Source organism: Cynocephalus volans, chromosome 5, assembly GCF_027409185.1.
Source record: "Cynocephalus volans isolate mCynVol1 chromosome 5, mCynVol1.pri, whole genome shotgun sequence".
NCBI lineage: Eukaryota > Metazoa > Chordata > Mammalia > Dermoptera > Cynocephalidae > Cynocephalus > Cynocephalus volans.
Genome location: NC_084464.1, coordinates 55,837,436 through 55,855,831, shown reverse-complemented (window position 1 = coordinate 55,855,831; position 18,396 = coordinate 55,837,436). Strand labels below are relative to the sequence as shown.

Below are 18,396 nucleotides of genomic sequence, written 5' to 3'. Positions count from 1 at the left end.
AGCAAATAACTACGTCAAAAAGTAATCACTGTACAATTATTTTAGATAATAAAAAGACATTTGACAGGATTCACTTACTAGGCTTTTTTTAGAATTTCTCAATAAAGTAGAAATAGGAAAAGTACTATATGTGATAAAGAATATCTCATTCAAATGACAACCATCATCATCATAATTTTAAAAGGATGAGAGTTTCATTAAATTCTAGAATGCCCACTGTTATCCCTTTTATTTGCTGGAGTTCAGTGAACACTAGCCAGTGTGATAAAAGGCATAGCTATTGGCAAGAGACAAAAATTATCATTATGTACAGATAATATAATTTTTTAGGTAATTCTTGAGAATCAATGTAAAGACTATTAAAACCAATAAAAATCATCAGCAAATACAAATCAAACCCACAGTGAGATATCATCTCATCCTAGTTAAAATGGCTGTTATCAAAAAGACAGACAATACAGATGCTGGCAAGGATACAGAGAAAGGGGAACTCTTGCACATAGTTGGTGGGAATGTAAATTAGTACAGCCATTATGGAAAACTATATAGATGATCTTCAGAAAACTAAAAATAGAAATACCATAAAATTCAGCTATCCCACTGCTGGGTATATATCCAAAAGAAGGGAAATCAGTATGTTGAAGAGACATGTAAACTCCCATGTTTATTGCAGCACTATTCACAATAGCCAAGATATGGAATCAAACTAAGTGTCTATCAGTGGATGAATGGATAAAGAAAATATGGTATATATGCATAATCTAATATTACTCTGCAATAAAAAAGAACGAAATTCTATTATTTGCAGCAACATGGATGAGCCTGGTGGTTATTACAGTAAGTGAAATAAGCCAGGCCCAGAAAGGCAAGTACCACATGTTCTCACTCATAAGTGGGAGCTAAAAATGTTGATTGCATGGTGGTAGAGAGTAGAATAGTGGTTACCAGAGGCTGGGAAGGGGAGGGAAAGGGTTGCTTAAGAAAGGTTGCTTAATGGGTACAAAAATACAGATGGATAGAAGAAATAAGTTCTAGTATTTAATAGCCCAGTAGAGTGACTAGTGATAACAATAATTTATTATATATTTCAAAATAGCTAGAAGAGAAGATTTGGAATGTTCCCAACACAAAGAAATGATAAATGTATGAGGTGATGGATATCTCAGTTACCCTGATTTGATCATTCCACATTTGTACACATGTATTGAGTTATCACACGTATCACATGTAGCTCACGTATACAATTATTCTGCACATCAATAAAAAATAGTGTGGGTGTGAAAACCAACAGGCATACCAATGAAGAGATTAAGTATATTATACAATTAAGTATAGAGAAGAATTTAGTCACGATAAAGGTGACATTAGAGATCAGTGGAAGAAAGATGTCAAAACAGATAACTATTTGGAAAGAAAAAAATAAAAATAGCTCTTATGTTTGCATCAAAATAAATTCCAGCAAATGTTAAAGAAGATGGTATAAAAAGTAAAACCAGTTTTAAAAATAGAAGCAAACACAGCTAAACATCATTTTGGGGATATAGAAGGACTTTCTAGGGTTATGTTTTCCAAACATGTTTTTTAAGAAATAACTATTCCTTAAGATGTTAACAGGGGTACGGGGGTGGGGGGGGTAGTATGGTCTATTTTCAAATAAGTTTGTAAAATGGTAAGTTGAAGATTTTCACAGCTTTCTTTTAGGACTTTTCAGAGGTTTTCGTATGCTAATATACATTGTGAATTTTTCAAGAAAATAAATAGAATCTATTAAAATCTTCTGAAAGGGTACTCAGAGCCCAGTTTTGGGGGGGGGGGGGAATTACAAAGGAAGTGACTGTTAAATTTGATCAAATAAAAATTATATCTGAGTGTCAAAAAAATTAAAGGCAAACAAGCATAAAAATATGACAAAGTGTTAATATTGTTTGTTTACATAGATTTTTTTAAAAACAGTAAGAAAACAGCACTCCAGTAGAAAAGTTGGCAAAAAATATATATAAATTATCAACATACAAAATACTTGCTTACCAGTAATGAACCAATGCCATTTTTGCCTATAAAAGGGTCAAGAGTAGGATAGGATTGGGCACACATTAGCTGTTGGTGAAAATGTGGATTGGTAAAAAACAAAGTATTTTAAAATATCAATGAGAATCATTAAAACCATTAATATACTTCAACCTAGTAAACCCACATTTGGTAATTTCTCTATAAGATATAATCAGAATTTTCGATCACATGCACATTCATGTATACAAGCTGTTCATCACAAAGTGTTTTATAATAGTAGACATTGGGCAAGAGAACCCTATTTGCCCAATGATAAGAGAATAAATAAATATATATATACGTATATATACACACACATTGAAATTAAGAACGGAAAGAACTACACCAATATGGTAATGGTGGCTGACTTTGGAAAATGAGATTTACAAGTGAATTGAATGTGTAAATTTATGCCATTTTGATTTTAATATTTATCATTTCTGTTATGTTTCTCTTAATCCTCAATTGATTTTCTTTATTCTAAAGTTTCTCTTTCAATTTTATTTTATTTTTCACATGGAAAGCATTTAGTTTATATGTGGTGTGAAGAATAGGCCTCATGAGGCTAATTAAATAGGCTCTGTAGATGCTGCAGTTAAGACTGAACAGATGAAGAGAATTTGTAGTTGTTTAGAGGGTCTCCACAAAGTATCAAGCAATGTACATAAATAATTGATATTTTCATCCTAATACGAGTAAACTCATGTTGTGAAGAAGGATGCATCATTGATTTCATATCTTCTAGGGAATCGTGGGAGCCCTGTCGCAACCAGTGAAATACTAGCAATTAGAAACCAGTAAAATGTTAGTTAAATTTTAGAAGCAACGAAGTATGGTGGCTTAATTGTGATTGGCTACATAAGCAGTTGCTTCTGGTACTTGCTTTTCTTTTCAATTGTTCCTTGTATCTAGATGCAATACAGTGTCAGTATATAGGGAATAAAATGTCTTTAAAAGAAAGAATATCTGTGAATGGTACTGAGGGTAATAAAGTTTATTTTTCATTTTATTTGATTATATCTAGAAGATTCCATCTTCGTGGGTATTCTACAAATACTGTGGCATTTATTGTATGTGTTTTTTCTGACCTACAGAACAGGTAGTAGTATTTGACTTTAGGAAAATCCAAAATAGGTGTTACATATTGCTCTGAAACTGATTTATTTCCATTTGTGACTTGATAGACTCTACCAAATTATGTTTATCCATAGCTGTGGTTGTTACTCTTGCTATTAACAGTAAAGAACTGTGTGTATTTGTGGCCATAAATGCTTGTCTAAACTTGAGAAACGTGTCTTCTGGAAAGGGCATTTTTCAATGAATGACTTGAAAAGTAAATTATAGATAATATAAAAATAGAACATTCCCTAATTCTTACCCCGGCCTGTATCATTCTGTAACTTAATACATCAGATTTGACAGATGGTTCTCAAGGGATCCTTTCAGGCTTTTCTTTACCATGTGAACTGTGGGTTCTAACTGAGGGTGGAATCAGACTTCTGCTTTGATTAGAGCACCTACATACTGAGTATAACTAAGAACTCAAAATAGCTCTTAGTGCTGCCCAGCAATCCTAGAGCATTTCCTGTTGCACCAGTTCTCCCACTGTATTTAATGAGTATTTAAACCTTCTCTCTCCTCAGACTTCTAGTGCTTCTTCTCTTCTCCTGGTTCACTGATGCTTTGCATCCTGTTTCTCTGAGAAAAGAGAAGCAATCAGAAGAGTATTTCCACAAATTCCAACAACATGGATACACCTTTTTGATTAATTTTTATCAGCACAGAAAAATGCTGTAATCTCCCCAACCTTAAACAAGAAAGCTTCCAGCTGCATTTTTCTACTCTCTTTTATTGTAAAATTTCTCAAAAGAGATTGCACTTGCTGTCTCTTTAGAACCCACTTGAATCATGCTTTTATCTCACCAGTCTATGGAAAGTGCTCTTTTTAAAGTAACTTCCATCATTGCTAAATACATTGGTCAGCTCCCCATCTTCATCTCTAGATGTCAGTTCCCAGTGGCTCAGAAATGGACAAGCACATTGCCACTTTGCATGTACTGTTTTGTAGTCCTCTCATTTCCCTCATATCTCTGCTCACATATCGTATTGTCAAAGAGACTGTATTAATCCATTTTCTGTTGCTTATAATAGAATACACCAAGGCGGTGCAGAGTATTTTGTGGCAAGGGGGTGGGGCAGAGGAAGAGCGCTGAAGTGCTGCTTCTCTCCTTTTAAAGACACTAGCACCACTCCTGTCATTAATCCATGAATGGATTAATCTATTGATGGAGTCATATCCTTCCGTCCTGGTCCAATCTCCTCTTAAAGCCCCACCTTTCAAGTACCGTACTGGGGATTAAGCTCCAAAATGAGCTTGGGGAGGACATTCAAATCACAGCAGAGACCTTCCCCATTCATGCCATAAAAAGGTGCCATGGACTGAATTGTGTTCCCGCTCCCCAAAATTCATATATTGAAACCCTAACTCCTGATACAATGGTATTTGGAGATGGGGACTTTGGGAAATAATTAGGTTCAGATAAAGTCACAGGTGTGAGGCTCTCATAATGTGATTAGTGCCTTTATAAACAAAGGAAGAAAGCCCTCACTAAAACCCAACTATGTTGGCACCCTGGCACCCTGATTTTGGACTTCCAGCTTCCAGAACTTTGAAAAACAAATTTCTGTTGTGTAAGCCACTCAGTCTATGATATTTTGTTATGGCAGTCCCAGCAAACTAAGACAAAAGGCATACTTCCTAATCCTTCTCTCTCTTCTTACTCTACTATGTTATTGTTCATAGCACTTATCCTTGATCTTCTATATGTTTGTTTATTGTCTGTCTTCCTTCACTAAAATGTTGTAGTAATAGTGGTGGTGGTAGGAGCAGCAGCAGCAGCCAGATACTACTCTAAACCCTAATGTATGCATTATTTCATGTATTCTTTTCTTCATAATCTATGGTAGTTTCATTATCTCATGTATTCTTTTCTTCATAATCTGAGGCAGTTTCTATTTCTATACACATTTTAAAGAAGAGGACACTGAATTGCAGAGATTTGGTAACATGCACAGAGATTTGGTCACAGTTACAAAGTGAGAAATGCTAGAAAGGAAATCTCATGGATGCATACACTATCTAGAAAAAGAAAATAGTGTATTCTGTTCTGGCCTTTATTTAGAAGAAATTCATTGAGTTCTGTTGTGCATGACTACTAGCCTCCCTAATTTCAAGGCTGATAAAGATATTTTCATTTATTTTTGCTTTTCTTTAGCCATTTCAGTTAATTTCTGAACAGTCACATATTAAAAGATAATGGATTTATTATGTTTGGTTTACAAAGTGAAACCTCATTATCTTAAGTCCACAATTTTTAAAACCATAGTTAAGAAGAAATTACTGTGTCTTCTTTAAGAATTTTTAAAAGCACACGAACAGCCAAGGACTCTGTTATTTACATATTAGTGTGAATCACATTGCTTACCTCATAATTATTAGCTGAGAGGGACTTTTTTAAATGAATTTTGGTTGATGAGGAGTAGAGGTAAAGTAGTTTTGAACCTTAGAAAATTTGAAGAATGGGGAACATTAAGTGATGCGTTGTACTATATTTTTGTGGAAAAGAGAAAATTCTAGAGAGAGCTGCTAGGAAGTTGAGAGGATTTCAGAAATAAAGTGAGAAATATGTCAAAGACCAGCTTTATGTTTTCAGGAGTTTGCCTAATACTTGTCCCTGTAGAAAGAAGATAAAATTTTCTTAATTAATTGTGTCCCTTCTCAAACTGAGTATAGTCCAGGTGAATATGGGTTAAAGAAGTTTTTCTGGACTAGTTGTGAACCTAACCACCATTTGAAACAGTATTTCTATGGAAAGATACATTCTGAATTTAGGATACAACATATTTATGAATGGATGATTCTGTGTTTTAGTTCTAAATGTGCATTTTTATGTGATCACAGATTTTCAGTGAGACAGAACTGCTTGTCGTTTCTAAAAACTCTTTTATCAAGCTAGTTTTCACTGGAAACAGGAAAGTGTTAGTGCAGATTGAGTATCCCTTATCCAGAATGCTTGGGATCGGAAGTGTTTTGGATTTCAGATTTTTTCAGGTTTTGGAATATTTGCATATACATAATGAGATATCTTGGGGATGGGACCCAAGTCTAAACACGAAATTCATTTATGTTTTATATACACCTTATACACATAGGCTGAATGTAATATTACATATTATTTTTTAATAATTTTGTGCATGAAGCAAAGTTTATATACATTGAACCATCAGAAAGCAAAGGTGTCACTATCTCAGCCACCCATGTGAACAATCTATGGTTGTTTGACATCACCATCATTCCTGACTCTGAATTTATATGATACTGATAAACAATCATTTTCTTATACTTATTCACACATAAGTACTTAACAATAAAAAATGTAGCATACCACTAGTACAGAGAAAGAATAATGTGTCAGGTGTAGAATTTTTCACTCATGGCATCAGATTGACATTCAAAGTGTTTCAGATTTTGGAGCATTTTGGATTTTAGGTTTTCAGATTACAGATTTTCAACCTTTATTAGTGATGAATATTAGGTAAAATTTGGCACCTCTGCCTGGTTTCTTGTGAGATTTTTTTTACAAAGATAATGTTTTCCTACCGTGAAAAGTACTTTGCAATGGTGTTAAGGCCTTTATATAATTTATGTTTCAGTTTCTGGTAGTGTCCTGATGGTAAATGTCCTGATGGCATTTAAAAGATGTATATTAATTAAATGTGCTACTACTAATATGTGTTGGTTCTGTGTGGGAAACAGGTCACTTTTTTCAGGATGCTGAAGCAAAGCTGACAAGAGAGTTGTATTTCAGTGAGAATTACCACTGTTCTTCCTGTGATTGGTGTATACACTGTACAAAGATTATGGATTCATATAGAGACTGGGAATCACAAAGAAGCAAAATATATATTCACTTATATTCTATCTGATAAGTTGTTTAGAAAAGTAGTTAAATCTACATGCAGACAAATTTCTCGTGTTATAAGGATGTTTATTTTCTAAGCAATCTAAAGATTGAGCCTCCAAAACTACAGTTTAGACAACAATGAAATAAGTTTTTTGTTCACTGTTTCTGATCTCTGCTTCTCTCTCTATGTAGGCTTTTCTCTCCCCATTGATCTGTGTTTTTTATCTGGAGGATGACATGCCATCAGCCGTTCCCAAGTTAGCTTTATGACCTTAAGAGAGACAAGGCCAACTCTCTGGATTACCAATCTCAAATCTCAGCAAATAGCCTCTCATTGACTCAGCTTGTGTCAGATGTCCAGGCCCAGACTTGGCAGTGTGACTACAAGGCAGGGTCATGTAGTACCTCTTCAACACAGAGGCTTGTAGGGTAACTTTGCAGAGATGGAGACAGCAGGCATAGGCAGACAGTGCCTTAGTTGCTTACTACACTAGACCATCCATCCATTCATCCACTCAACATGTATAACATAACCACATACATACTAGGTCGATCTTGAGATTATCAGTGTTTTATTTTGAAAATGATTTTCATAATCATAAATCTAATTTTCTTTAAAAAGCTTCAGGTGATAAACAATATACTTATCTTAGCCTTAAAGAAAAGTGGCTAATGAAAGAGTAAATATAAAATCCCACTGAAGTTCAGAATGACAAAAGAAAGTAAAATGTGCTTCCAGTGAAGCTATTTCTCTTAAAAAATATCTTCACTAAAACTGTAAAACATTTCAATAAAAATGTTTCTTCAAATCTGTTATTTTAAATACTATATTACTTAAGCAAATATTTAAATACTATATTAATTTCTCTGCATACTTGTCTTGAATTTAATTCTACTTGTTTGCCAAGTATGTTGAAACCCCAAATCCATTTTCATTTGCCAGGTTAAATGTTTATTTTATTTTCCCACATAATATGCTCCTTAAAATGTCACAGGCATGCCAAATCTGATTTCTTTTTAATAGGGATATGGCAGGGCTTTTTTTTCTTTCTTTCTTCATTTGATGGGATAGGATATGCTTCTCTCAAGGAATATATAAAGGTCTGTTCACATTCCCTATCTACTGAAGATACATATTGCCTTTGTTACCTATTAGAAAATAGATATTAACATTCTCAAATTAAGTTTAAAATGTGTCCACTAAATTTAACATACATTTTTGAAGCCTTTTATTTCTTTATAATCATAATACCGCAGACATTTCTTATACTATAGATGTCTACTTTTACCTAACAAGTACTTTGTTGAATTATCTATCTGTATTCTCAATTTTTTTTTGTTTCCTCAATTTCTTTCATCAGAGTTTTGTAGTTATAATGTAGAGATCTCTCTTCCTTGGTTAAATTTATTTGTAGGTTTTTTTGTTTGGTTTTTATCTATTATAAATAGGATTACTTTTTTTCAGTCATTTGTTTTATTGTTGGTAGTTTTTTGTTGGAACATGATTGATTTTATTTGTGGGATATAGGTTTGAATGTCAGTACATGTGTACAATATGTGGTGATCAAATCAGGATATAAGTGTCCAGGAATTTACTTGTTTTCTTTAGATTTTTCAGTTTATTGACATAAAGTTCATGATATTCTCTAATGATTCTTTGTATTTTTGTGGTAACAGTTGTAATGTCTCTTTTTTCATTTCTGATTTAGCCAGTGGTTTGCCAATTTTGTTTATCTTTTCAAAAAAACCCAACTTTTTGTTTCGTCGATCTTTTATATGATTGTTTTGGTATCTATTTAATTTAGTTCAGCTTCGATGGTTATTATTTCTTTCCATCTACTAATGTTGGGTTTGGTTTGTTGTCACTTTTCTAGTTCCTTGCATTGCTTATTTGAAATCTTTCTACCTTTTCAATGTAAGCATTTATTGCTGTAAGCATCCCTCTTAGTACTGCTTTTTGCAGTATCCTATAGGTTTTGGTGTGTTGTGTTTCTATTTCCATTTGTTTCAAGGAATTTTTTTTTTCTTTCTTTCTTAATTTCTTCATTGACTCGTTGGCCTTTTAGGGGCATGTTATTTAATTTTCATGTATTTGTACTGTTTCCAAAGTTTTTGTTACTGATTTCTAGTTTTATTCTCTTGTGGTCTGAAAAGATACTTGATATGACTATGAATTTTTTAAGTTTGTTGATACTTGATTTGTGACCTAACATGTGGTCTGTCCTGGAGAATGTTTCATGTGCTGATAAGAAGAGTTTATATTCTGTAGCTGTTAGATGGAGTGTTCTGTAGATGCCTATTAAGTCCATTCAGTCTGTCATGCAGTTTAATTCTATTGCTTCTTTATTGATTTTCTGTTTGGATGATCTTTCCAATGCTAAGAGTGGAGTTTTGAAGTCCCCAACTATTATTGTATTGGGATCTATCTCTTTGTAGTTCTAATAATATTTGCTCTATATATCTGGGCACTCTGGTGCTAGATGCATATATACTTACAATTGTTAAGTCCTCCTGCTGAATTGGTCCGTTTATCATTATATAATGACCTTCTTTGTCTATTTTTATAGTTTTTTTTTTAAATTTAAAATCTGTTTTATCTAAGTATAGCTACTCCTGCTTGTTTTTGGTTTCCATTTGCATGGAATATCTTTATCCAGCCCTTTACTTTTAGTCTATGTGTATTTTTACAGGTGATATGAGTTTCTGAAGGCAGCATGTAGAATATAGTTGGTCTTTTTTTTTTTTTTTATCCATTCAGCTAGTCTAAATCTTTTAAGGGGGGAATTTAATCCATTACATTCAAGGTTGTTATTGAAAGATGGAGGCATATTCCTGTCCATTTCTGGGTTTTTTTAATGGTTGTTTTATATATACTTTGTTCCCTTCTTCTTTCCTTATGTTTCTTTTCAAATTGGTAGTTCTCTGTAGTCATATGAATTCTTTCTTTTTCTCATTTGCATACCTGCTCTTTCATGTATTATTACGATGGGAGTTGTCATCCTTTTGCTCTCCAATGTAGGACTCTCTTAGGGATTTCCTGTAGGGCCCATCTAGTGGTGATTAATTTTCTCAGTTTTGCTTGTCTGGGAGGGACATTATTTCTCCTTCATTTCTGAAGGAAAACTTTGCTGGGGATAGTATTCTTGGCAGGGGGAGTTTTTCTTTAACACTTTGAATATATTATCTCTTTCTTTCCTGCCTTTAGGGTTTCTGCTGAGAAATCTATTGTTAGTCTGATGAGGATCCCCTTATAGGTAACCTGATGCTTTTCTCTTGCTGATTTTAGAATTCTCTCTTTGTCTTTGTCTTTTGATAGTTTCATTACAATACACCTCTAAGTGGACCTTTTGGGTTCAATCTCTTTGGGTATCTTTGAACTTCTTGGATCTGTATGTCCATATCTGTCCCAAGATTTGGAAAGTTTTCAGCTATTATTTCAAAAATACATTTTTAGTGCCCTTTTTATTCTCTTCTCTTTCTGGAAGGAACATAATAGAAATACTTGTTTGCTTAAAGTTGTCCCATAAATCTTGTATGCTTTCTTCATTTCTTCTTCTTGTTGTTTTGGTTTTTTTGGTTTGACTGGGTTATTTCGAATTCAGAAATTCTTTCTTCTGATCAACCTAATCTATTTTTGAGTCTCTTGGCTGTATTTTTTATTTCATTCAATGAATTCTTCAGTTTCAAGATTTCTGTTTGATTGTTTTTAATATTTTTCTCTTTGTTGAATTTCTCAGATTATAAATTTTATTACTTTGTTGAATTATCTATCTGTATTCTCCATCTAGTGGAGTTTCCTTAAGATTATTATTTTGAATTCTTCAGGCATTTTATCAATTTCCTTTTCTTTGGGATCTGTTACTGGAGAATTATTGTTTTCCTTTGGGGGCATCATCTTTTGTGGTTTATGTGTTTCTCGTATATCTGTGTTGAGGTCAGTGCACCTGATGGCTTCGTCACTTCTAATTTTATGAAATAGTTTTTGTAGAGAAAGACTTTTACCTGTAAATGTGTTCTGTAGTGTCAGTTGGGTAGGGCGTTTTAGCTTTTGTTCTGGCTGAGCATGGTAGTCATCATTTGATTTTTGCTGACTGTATAATGTTGGAGGTGTCTGTGAGTGCCTCAGTGGCCTAAACTGTAGGTGTTGTGGAGGCTGTGATATACCTTTGCTTGGGGGTGAAGGTTTCCAGACAAGCCTGTTTTAGGTCCCAGAGGGGCACGTGCAAGTGTGTAGCAGCTTGTCTGGCCAGGACATTAGGTTAGGGGAACTGGGGATGGGTCAGGGAGGTTTTGGGCATGCTGAACTTCTGTAGAGGTGCTCAGACACTCAGGGGCTTTGCCACTCTAGTGGGCAGATCACTGGAGCTATAGGGATCCTCGGGCCATTAGGAGAGGTGCTAGAGTGCTCAGTGGCTTCTTTGCTGCAGTGAGGGACCCTGGGCTGTGTTTCTAGGGCCATTGGCATTATCTCAGACCCCCCAGGTATGCCCCTGGGGTGGTCAGCAGCTTCCCAGCTGAAGAAGACAACCCTGGGTGGGGTTGCTGGAGTCATGGGTAGGAACTTGGCCTTTGGAAGAAACACCAGGGCAATTGGCTGCTCCTCCACTGGAGTGGGTGGGATTATGGATGGGCAGGGGGTGCAAACTAAACTTCAGTTCCATGGGAGAAGTGCTGATGCACTCAGCATTTCCTTGCTGGAGTTGGCCAGCCTAAGTGTGATCACTGGAGTTCCAAGCAGGACTCTAGACCTGGAAAGAAATGCTGGGATACTTTGTAGCTCTTCAGCTGCAGGGAGTGACTCTGGGATGTGGACAGGAATTTGGACCCCTGCAAGAAGTGATGGGCTGCTCTGTAGCTCCTCATCTATAGTATGTGACCCTTCGTAGGGCTGCCTGGGCCATGGGCAGGAACTCAGACCTCCAGGAAAGGTACTGAACCTCTTCACAGTTCCTCAGCTGGCATGGGTGACCGTGGGCAGGGTCACTGGATCTTTCTGTGGCAACTCAGGCCCCAGGGGCGGTTCCAGGCTGTTCTGTATCTCCTTAGCTGTAGAGGACAGCCTTGGGCAGGGTTGCTAGGCCAGAACTCAGGCTCCCAAAAGAGGTGCTTGAGTGCTCTGAAGCTTCTCAGATGGAGTGGGTGACCTCGGGCAGGGTGTCCTGGGCTGCGGGTGGGAACTTGCTAGGAGAGGCTTTAGGGTGCTCAGCTAGAGTGGACAGGGCTGCTGGCTATGGCAGAGGGCCCTAAGTGGTCAGCTCTCAGGCTCTGGAGAGCATGCACATTGCCTCCCCTTGTCTTGGGGGTGGCCTCCCCACTTTGCTAGACAACCTGTTCCCTGAGATGCAGGGTACTATCTGGATTCAGGTGTTGGATGACAGCTGCACTGCTGAATCCATATGGTATTGCCCCGCTTCAGCCCTTTGGGTCAATGTGGTGGGATGTCTACACAGCCTTAGAAATGTGAAGATTCTGGGCTAGTGGGCCCCAGAGAAGAATGCACTCTTGGCTCTGACCCCACAGTGGTGCTGTGCTGTGGTAGCTTGGGTCATGGGGATTGGGGAGACTCAGAGTCCTCGGAGTTTGAGGGAGACTCAGTGTAAATTCCCATTCTAGAATAATGCAGTCGTGTACCCTATATTAGACTCCTCTGAAGCTAGGGTTGTAATCACCTGTGGTGGGAGGGTAGACTGCTGGGGATTTCTTGCTTACATTTTCTTCTGCAGTAGGAGTCTCTTTTGGCTCTAAGCCAGTCCAGGTCAGGTGCTTCAGTTTTCTTGTTATGCTGCCATCACAGGTCTTCGAGTCTCAGAGGGGTCGTCATCTCTCCTTTGCTGAGTTCCAGTATTCTATTTTAGACTCTCTGTTCAACATGTGTTTATCTATTTGTTGTTTTGGCTTTCTTTTTGGCAGGGTTGAGAGCTGGGTGCCTCTATTCAGCCATCTTGTTTTTGTTTTTTTTTTTTTAATTTATTTTCTTTTTATGTATTTATTTATTATGAACTTCCGCTTTTATTATTTTTTTTTATTTTTATTTTTTTTTAAATTTTATTTTGTCGATATACATTGTGGCTGATTAATGCTCCCCATCACCAAAACCTCCCTCCCTCCTCCCTCCCCCCCTCCCCACAACAATGTCCTTTCTGTTTGCTTGTCGTATCAACTTCAAGTAATTGTGGTTGTTATATCTTCTTCCCCCACCACCAGTTTTTTTTTTTTTTTTTTTTTGTGTGTGTGTGTGTGTGTGTGTGTGTGTGTGTGTGTGTGTGTGTGTGTGTGTGAATTTATATATTAATTTTTAGCTCCCTCCATTAAGTGAGAACATGTGGTATTTCTCTTTCTGTGCCTGACTTGTATCACTTAATATAATTCTCTCAAGGTCCATCCATGTTGTTGCAAATGGCAGTATTTCATTCGTTTTTATAGCTGAGTAGTATTCCATTGTGTAGATGTACCACATTTTCCGTATCCACTCATCTGATGATGGGCATTTGGGCTGGTTCCAACTCTTGGCTATTATAAAGAGTGCTGCGATGAACATTGGGGAACAAGTATACCTTCGACTTGATGATTTCCATTCCTCTGGGTATATTCCCAACAGTGAGATAGCTGGGTCGTATGGTAGATCTATCTGCAATTGTTTGAGGAACCTCCATACCGTTTTCCATAGAGGCTGCACCATTTTGCAGTCCCACCAACAATGTATGAGAGTTCCTTTTTCTCCGCAACCTCGCCAGCATTTATCGTTCATAGTCTTTTGGATTTTAGCCATCCTAACTGGGGTGAGATGGTATCTCAATGTGGTTTTGATTTGCATTTCCCGGATGCTGAGTGATGTTGAGCATTTTTTCATATGTCTGTTGGCCATTTGTATATCTTCCTTAGAGAAATGCCTGCTTAGCTCTTTTGCCCATTTTTTAATTTGGTTGCTTGTTTTCTTCTTGTAAAGTTGTTTGAGTTCCTTATATATTCTGGATATTAATCCTTTGTCAGATGTATATTTTGCAAATATTTTCTCCCACTCTGTTGGTTGTCTTTTAACTCTTTTAATTGTTTCTTTTGCTGTGCAGAAGCTTTTTAGTTTGATATAATCCCATTTGTTTATTTCGTAGAATGAGTTTGGGAGATTTACGTCCATTTCAATCTTTTGGAATAGTTTGTAAAGAATCGGTGTCAATTCCTCTTTGAATGTTTGGTAAAATTCTGCTGTGAATCCATCTGGTCCCGGGCTTTTCTTTGTTGGGAGCCTTCTGATAACAGCTTCAGTCTCCTTTATTGTTATTGGTCTGTTCAGATTTTCTACGTCTTCACGGTTCAGTTTTGGGAGCTTGTGTGTGTCCTGAAATTTATCCATTTCCTCCAGATTTTCAAATTTGTTGGCATATAGTTGTTTATAGTAGTCTCGAATGATTCCTTGTATTTCAGATGAATCAGTTGTGATATCGCCGTTTTCATTTCTAATTTTTGTTATTTGAGTCTTCTCTCTTCTTTTTTTTGTTAGCCATGCTAATGGTTTGTCAATTTTATTTATCTTTTCAAAAAACCGACTTTTTGATTCATTGATCTTTTGAATTGTTTTTTGGTTTTCAATTTCATTCAGTTCTGCTCTGATCTTAATGATTTCTCTCCGTCTGCTAACTTTAGGTTTGGATTGTTCTTGTTTTTCTAGTTCTTTAAGGTGAAGTATTACGTTGTTCACTTACCATCTTTCCATTCTTCTGAAGTAAGCATTTAATGCTATAAATTTCCCCCTTAGTACTACTACTACTGCTTTTGCAGTATCCCACAGGTTTTGGTATGATGTATCATTGTTTTCATTAGTTTCAGTAAATTTTTCGATTTCCTGCTTGATTTCTTCTTGGACCCATATGTCATTAAGTAGAATGCTGTTTAATTTCCATGTGTTTGTATAGTTAAAAATATGGAATGCTTCACGAATTTGCGTGTCGTCCTTGCGCAGGGTCCATGCTAATCTTCTCTGTATCGTTCCAGTTTTAGTATATGTGCTGCCGAAGCAAGCACTATTCAGCCATCTTGGATCCACCTATCTCGGATCCACCTATCTCATATTTATTTTCAAAGAACTTTGACATGCATATGAATACTATAATCTCTTAGATATTCTTTTCTCAAAAGCAACAGTTTGCTCACAGTTTTCAAGACAGATTTACAATCTAGCCTTCATATGAACTGCATAGTGGTTTGTTCCTTTTGTAAAGTTCATCATTACATCTTATGTTTCTGGTGTTTGGACGTACTTCACCATAGTAAAGAACATCTTGTGGAGGAGCTGTTTAAAGTCATAGTAGTGGTTTTCCTATCCTTTAATTTCCTTGATGGAAAGTACCTGAATTCTTTTTCTTTTCTCTATGTATTATGAAAATACAGATTCTTATGAATGCCATATGTATTTGTCCATTTTTGTGTTACTATAACAAAATACCTGAAACTGGGTGATTTGTAAAGAACGGAGGTTTATTTGGCTCACGATTGTGGGACAGCTGTGTCTGGTGCAGGCCTCAGGCTGCTTCTACTCATGGTGGAAAGCGGCAGGCAGCTAGCACATACAAGCAGATCACATGGTGAGAGGAAACGAGAGAGATAGAGGGGGAGGTGTCAGGGTCATTTTAAACAACCAGCTCTTGGGAACAAATATAGCCAAGAACTCACTTGCTACCCCACCCCCCAGGGAGAGTATTCATCCATTCGTGAGGGTTCCGTCCCATGACTGAAACAGCTCCCAACACTGCCACATTGGGGATCAGATTTCCACATGAGTTTGGGGAGGACAACACATCCAAACTATCATTCTGCCCCTGGTCCCCCAAAGCTCACGTGGAAATCTGATCCCCAGTGTGGCGGTGTTGGGAGCTGTCTCACAAATGGATGAATGCTATCCCTGTGGGATGGGGGTAGTGAGTGAGTTCTCCACTTTATTAGTTCACATGAGAGCTAGTTGTTTAAAAGGACCCTGGCATCTCCCCTCTGTCTCTCTTGCTTCCTATCACCATTGTTGTCTGCTTGTGCCTTCTGGCTGTCTGCTGTTTTCCACCCTGAGTAGAAGCAGCCTGAGGCCCATGCCAGATGTACCTGTCCCAGAATCATGAGACAAATAAGCTAAATCTCTGTTCTTTATAAATTACCCAGTTTCAGGTATTTTGTTACAGCAACACAAAAACAGACTAATACACCATAGTTTCTCTTTCATTATCAGTATCACAAGGCTTTCTAATTCCCTAAATCAAGAAAAAAACAACAACAACAACAACAACAAAACTCCAAGTAAAAAGAGAGATAGGAGACTAGTACAAAGTTAATGCAGTAGAGTATATAGCTGTACCTTTACAACAAGTGAAGTGATTCTAACATACTTATAGTTTTGAAATATCTGGGTGTTTTCCAGAAGTTAGCAACCTGATGGCTTCTTCAAGTGATTCTAACATACTTATAGTTTTGAAATATCTGGGTGTTTTCCAGAAGTTAGCAACCTGATGGCTTCTTCAAGTGATATTTCTTTTACATAAAGTGTCATTGCAAATAGCCTGAGATTATTTTCCACTGTGGACCTGAGCAGGTTGTCTGATTTCTTAAATTTGAGAACCCATGGCTGTGAAATACTTGTAAAGATTTTATGACTTCCTTGAGATACAGGATACACAAAGAACCACAAAATATCAGAGCTGCATTAAAGAAGAGAGAACTCAGTCACAGTGATATGAAATGACTTAACCTAAAGATTACCATCATGTCTTACCGGTAAAACCAAGACCTAGAGTCCAGGTCTTGTGATTCCTTGGTCAGCATTCTCATCACCACTCAATCTAATCTTGCTCTAATGATATAGAATGTCTCTCAGTATTATACAGAAATATTTTAGAGCATGTAGATTGTGATTAAAACTCAATACTTGAAATGATTTCAGTTTTTGAAAATTTGTTGAGACTTGATTTGTGACCTAACATGTGCTCTATCCTGGAAAATCTTCCATTTGCTAAAAAGAAGAAAGTATATTCTGTAGTTGTCAGATGAAATGTTCTGTAAGATGTCTCTGCCAAATCCAGTTGGTCTAATGTGTAGTTTATATCCAGTTTTTCTCTATTGACTTGTTGCCTAGATGATCTCTCCAATACTGAGGGGAGGGATGTTGAGAATCCCCAGTATTATTGTATTGGGATCTGTCTTTCTGTTTAGGTCTAGTAGTGTTTGCTTTACATATCTGGGTGCTCTGGTGTTGGGTGCATATATATTTATTATTTTTATGTCTTCTTGCTGGATAGATCCTTTTATCCGTACATAATGGCCCTCTTTGTCTCCTTTTTTGTAGTATATTTTAGTATATTTTATCCAGTGTAAGAGTAGCTGCTCCTCCTCATTTTTGGTCTTCATTTGTGTGGTATGTCTTTTTTCCATACCATCACTATTAGTCTGTGTGGATCTTTACAGATGAGGTGAGTTTCTTGTAGGCACCACATAATTGGGTCTAGCTTTTTAATCCAAGTAGCCAGTCTATATCTTTGAGTGGGAAATTCAATCCATTTACATTTAGGACTGTTATTAAAAGGTAATATCTTACTCCTGGCATTTTATTGATTTTTGTTTGGTTGTTTTGGATATCTTTTTTTCCTTTCTTTCCCTTCTGTTGTTTGTCTTTGGTATTCATTGTTTTTTTTAAGTAGTAAGATATATCTTCTTTCTCTTTTTTGTTTGCTTATCTGCTATACCAGTGGGTTTTGTCCTTTCTTGTGTATTCGTAGTGGTGATTATCGTTTGGGGGTTACAGATGCAGGACTCCCTTGAGGATTTCTTATAGGGCTGGTCGCATGGTGGTGAACTCCCACAGTTTTTGTTTGTCTTGTAAATACATTATTATTCTCCTTCATTTCTGAAGGATAGCCTTGCTGGGTACAGTATTCTTGGCTGGCAGTTTTTGTTTCAGTACTTTGAATATATCATCCCATTCTCTTCTGGCCCGTAGGGCTTCTGCTGAGAAATCTGCTGTTAGTCTGATGAAGACTCCTTTATAGGTGGCTGGGAATTTTCTTCCTTACTCTATTTGGCTTTCCTGGGTTTCTGCACTCTCCAGGTGCTCTGCGTATGTCTCTCCCCAGCTCAAGGCATTGTTTGGGCCACACACACAGCTCCCATCTCCAGGTGTGTTACTGTGGGGACAGCATCATTCCGCCTGTGAGTTGGGCCATTTGGTAATGGGTCTGCACTTGGTCACTTCTTTCCAGGGGCTCATCTGGTGACAGTCCTTGTGTCAATGCAGTCAAGTGGTTTGTGGGCTGCCTGTGTGGTGGCAGTGGCTGCAGCAGCCCACCCACACAGCAACAGTGGCTGCAGTGGACTCTGCCCACTTCAACAGTGGCAGCGGCAGCAGTGGCTG

General features: G+C 36.9%; 1 protein-coding gene and 1 non-coding gene across 5 annotated transcripts in view; one reads left to right on the top strand and one right to left on the bottom strand.

Moving 5' to 3' along the window:
- The window catches only part of SUPT3H (SPT3 homolog, SAGA and STAGA complex component), a 547,871-nt gene that overhangs the window by 403,568 nt on the left and 125,907 nt on the right, over nt 1-18,396 (top strand). The window lies entirely within an intron of this gene.
- LOC134379317 (U6 spliceosomal RNA) lies at nt 14,926-15,032 on the bottom strand. Its single transcript, XR_010023721.1, has one exon. It is a non-coding gene; the product is annotated as a U6 spliceosomal RNA (small nuclear RNA).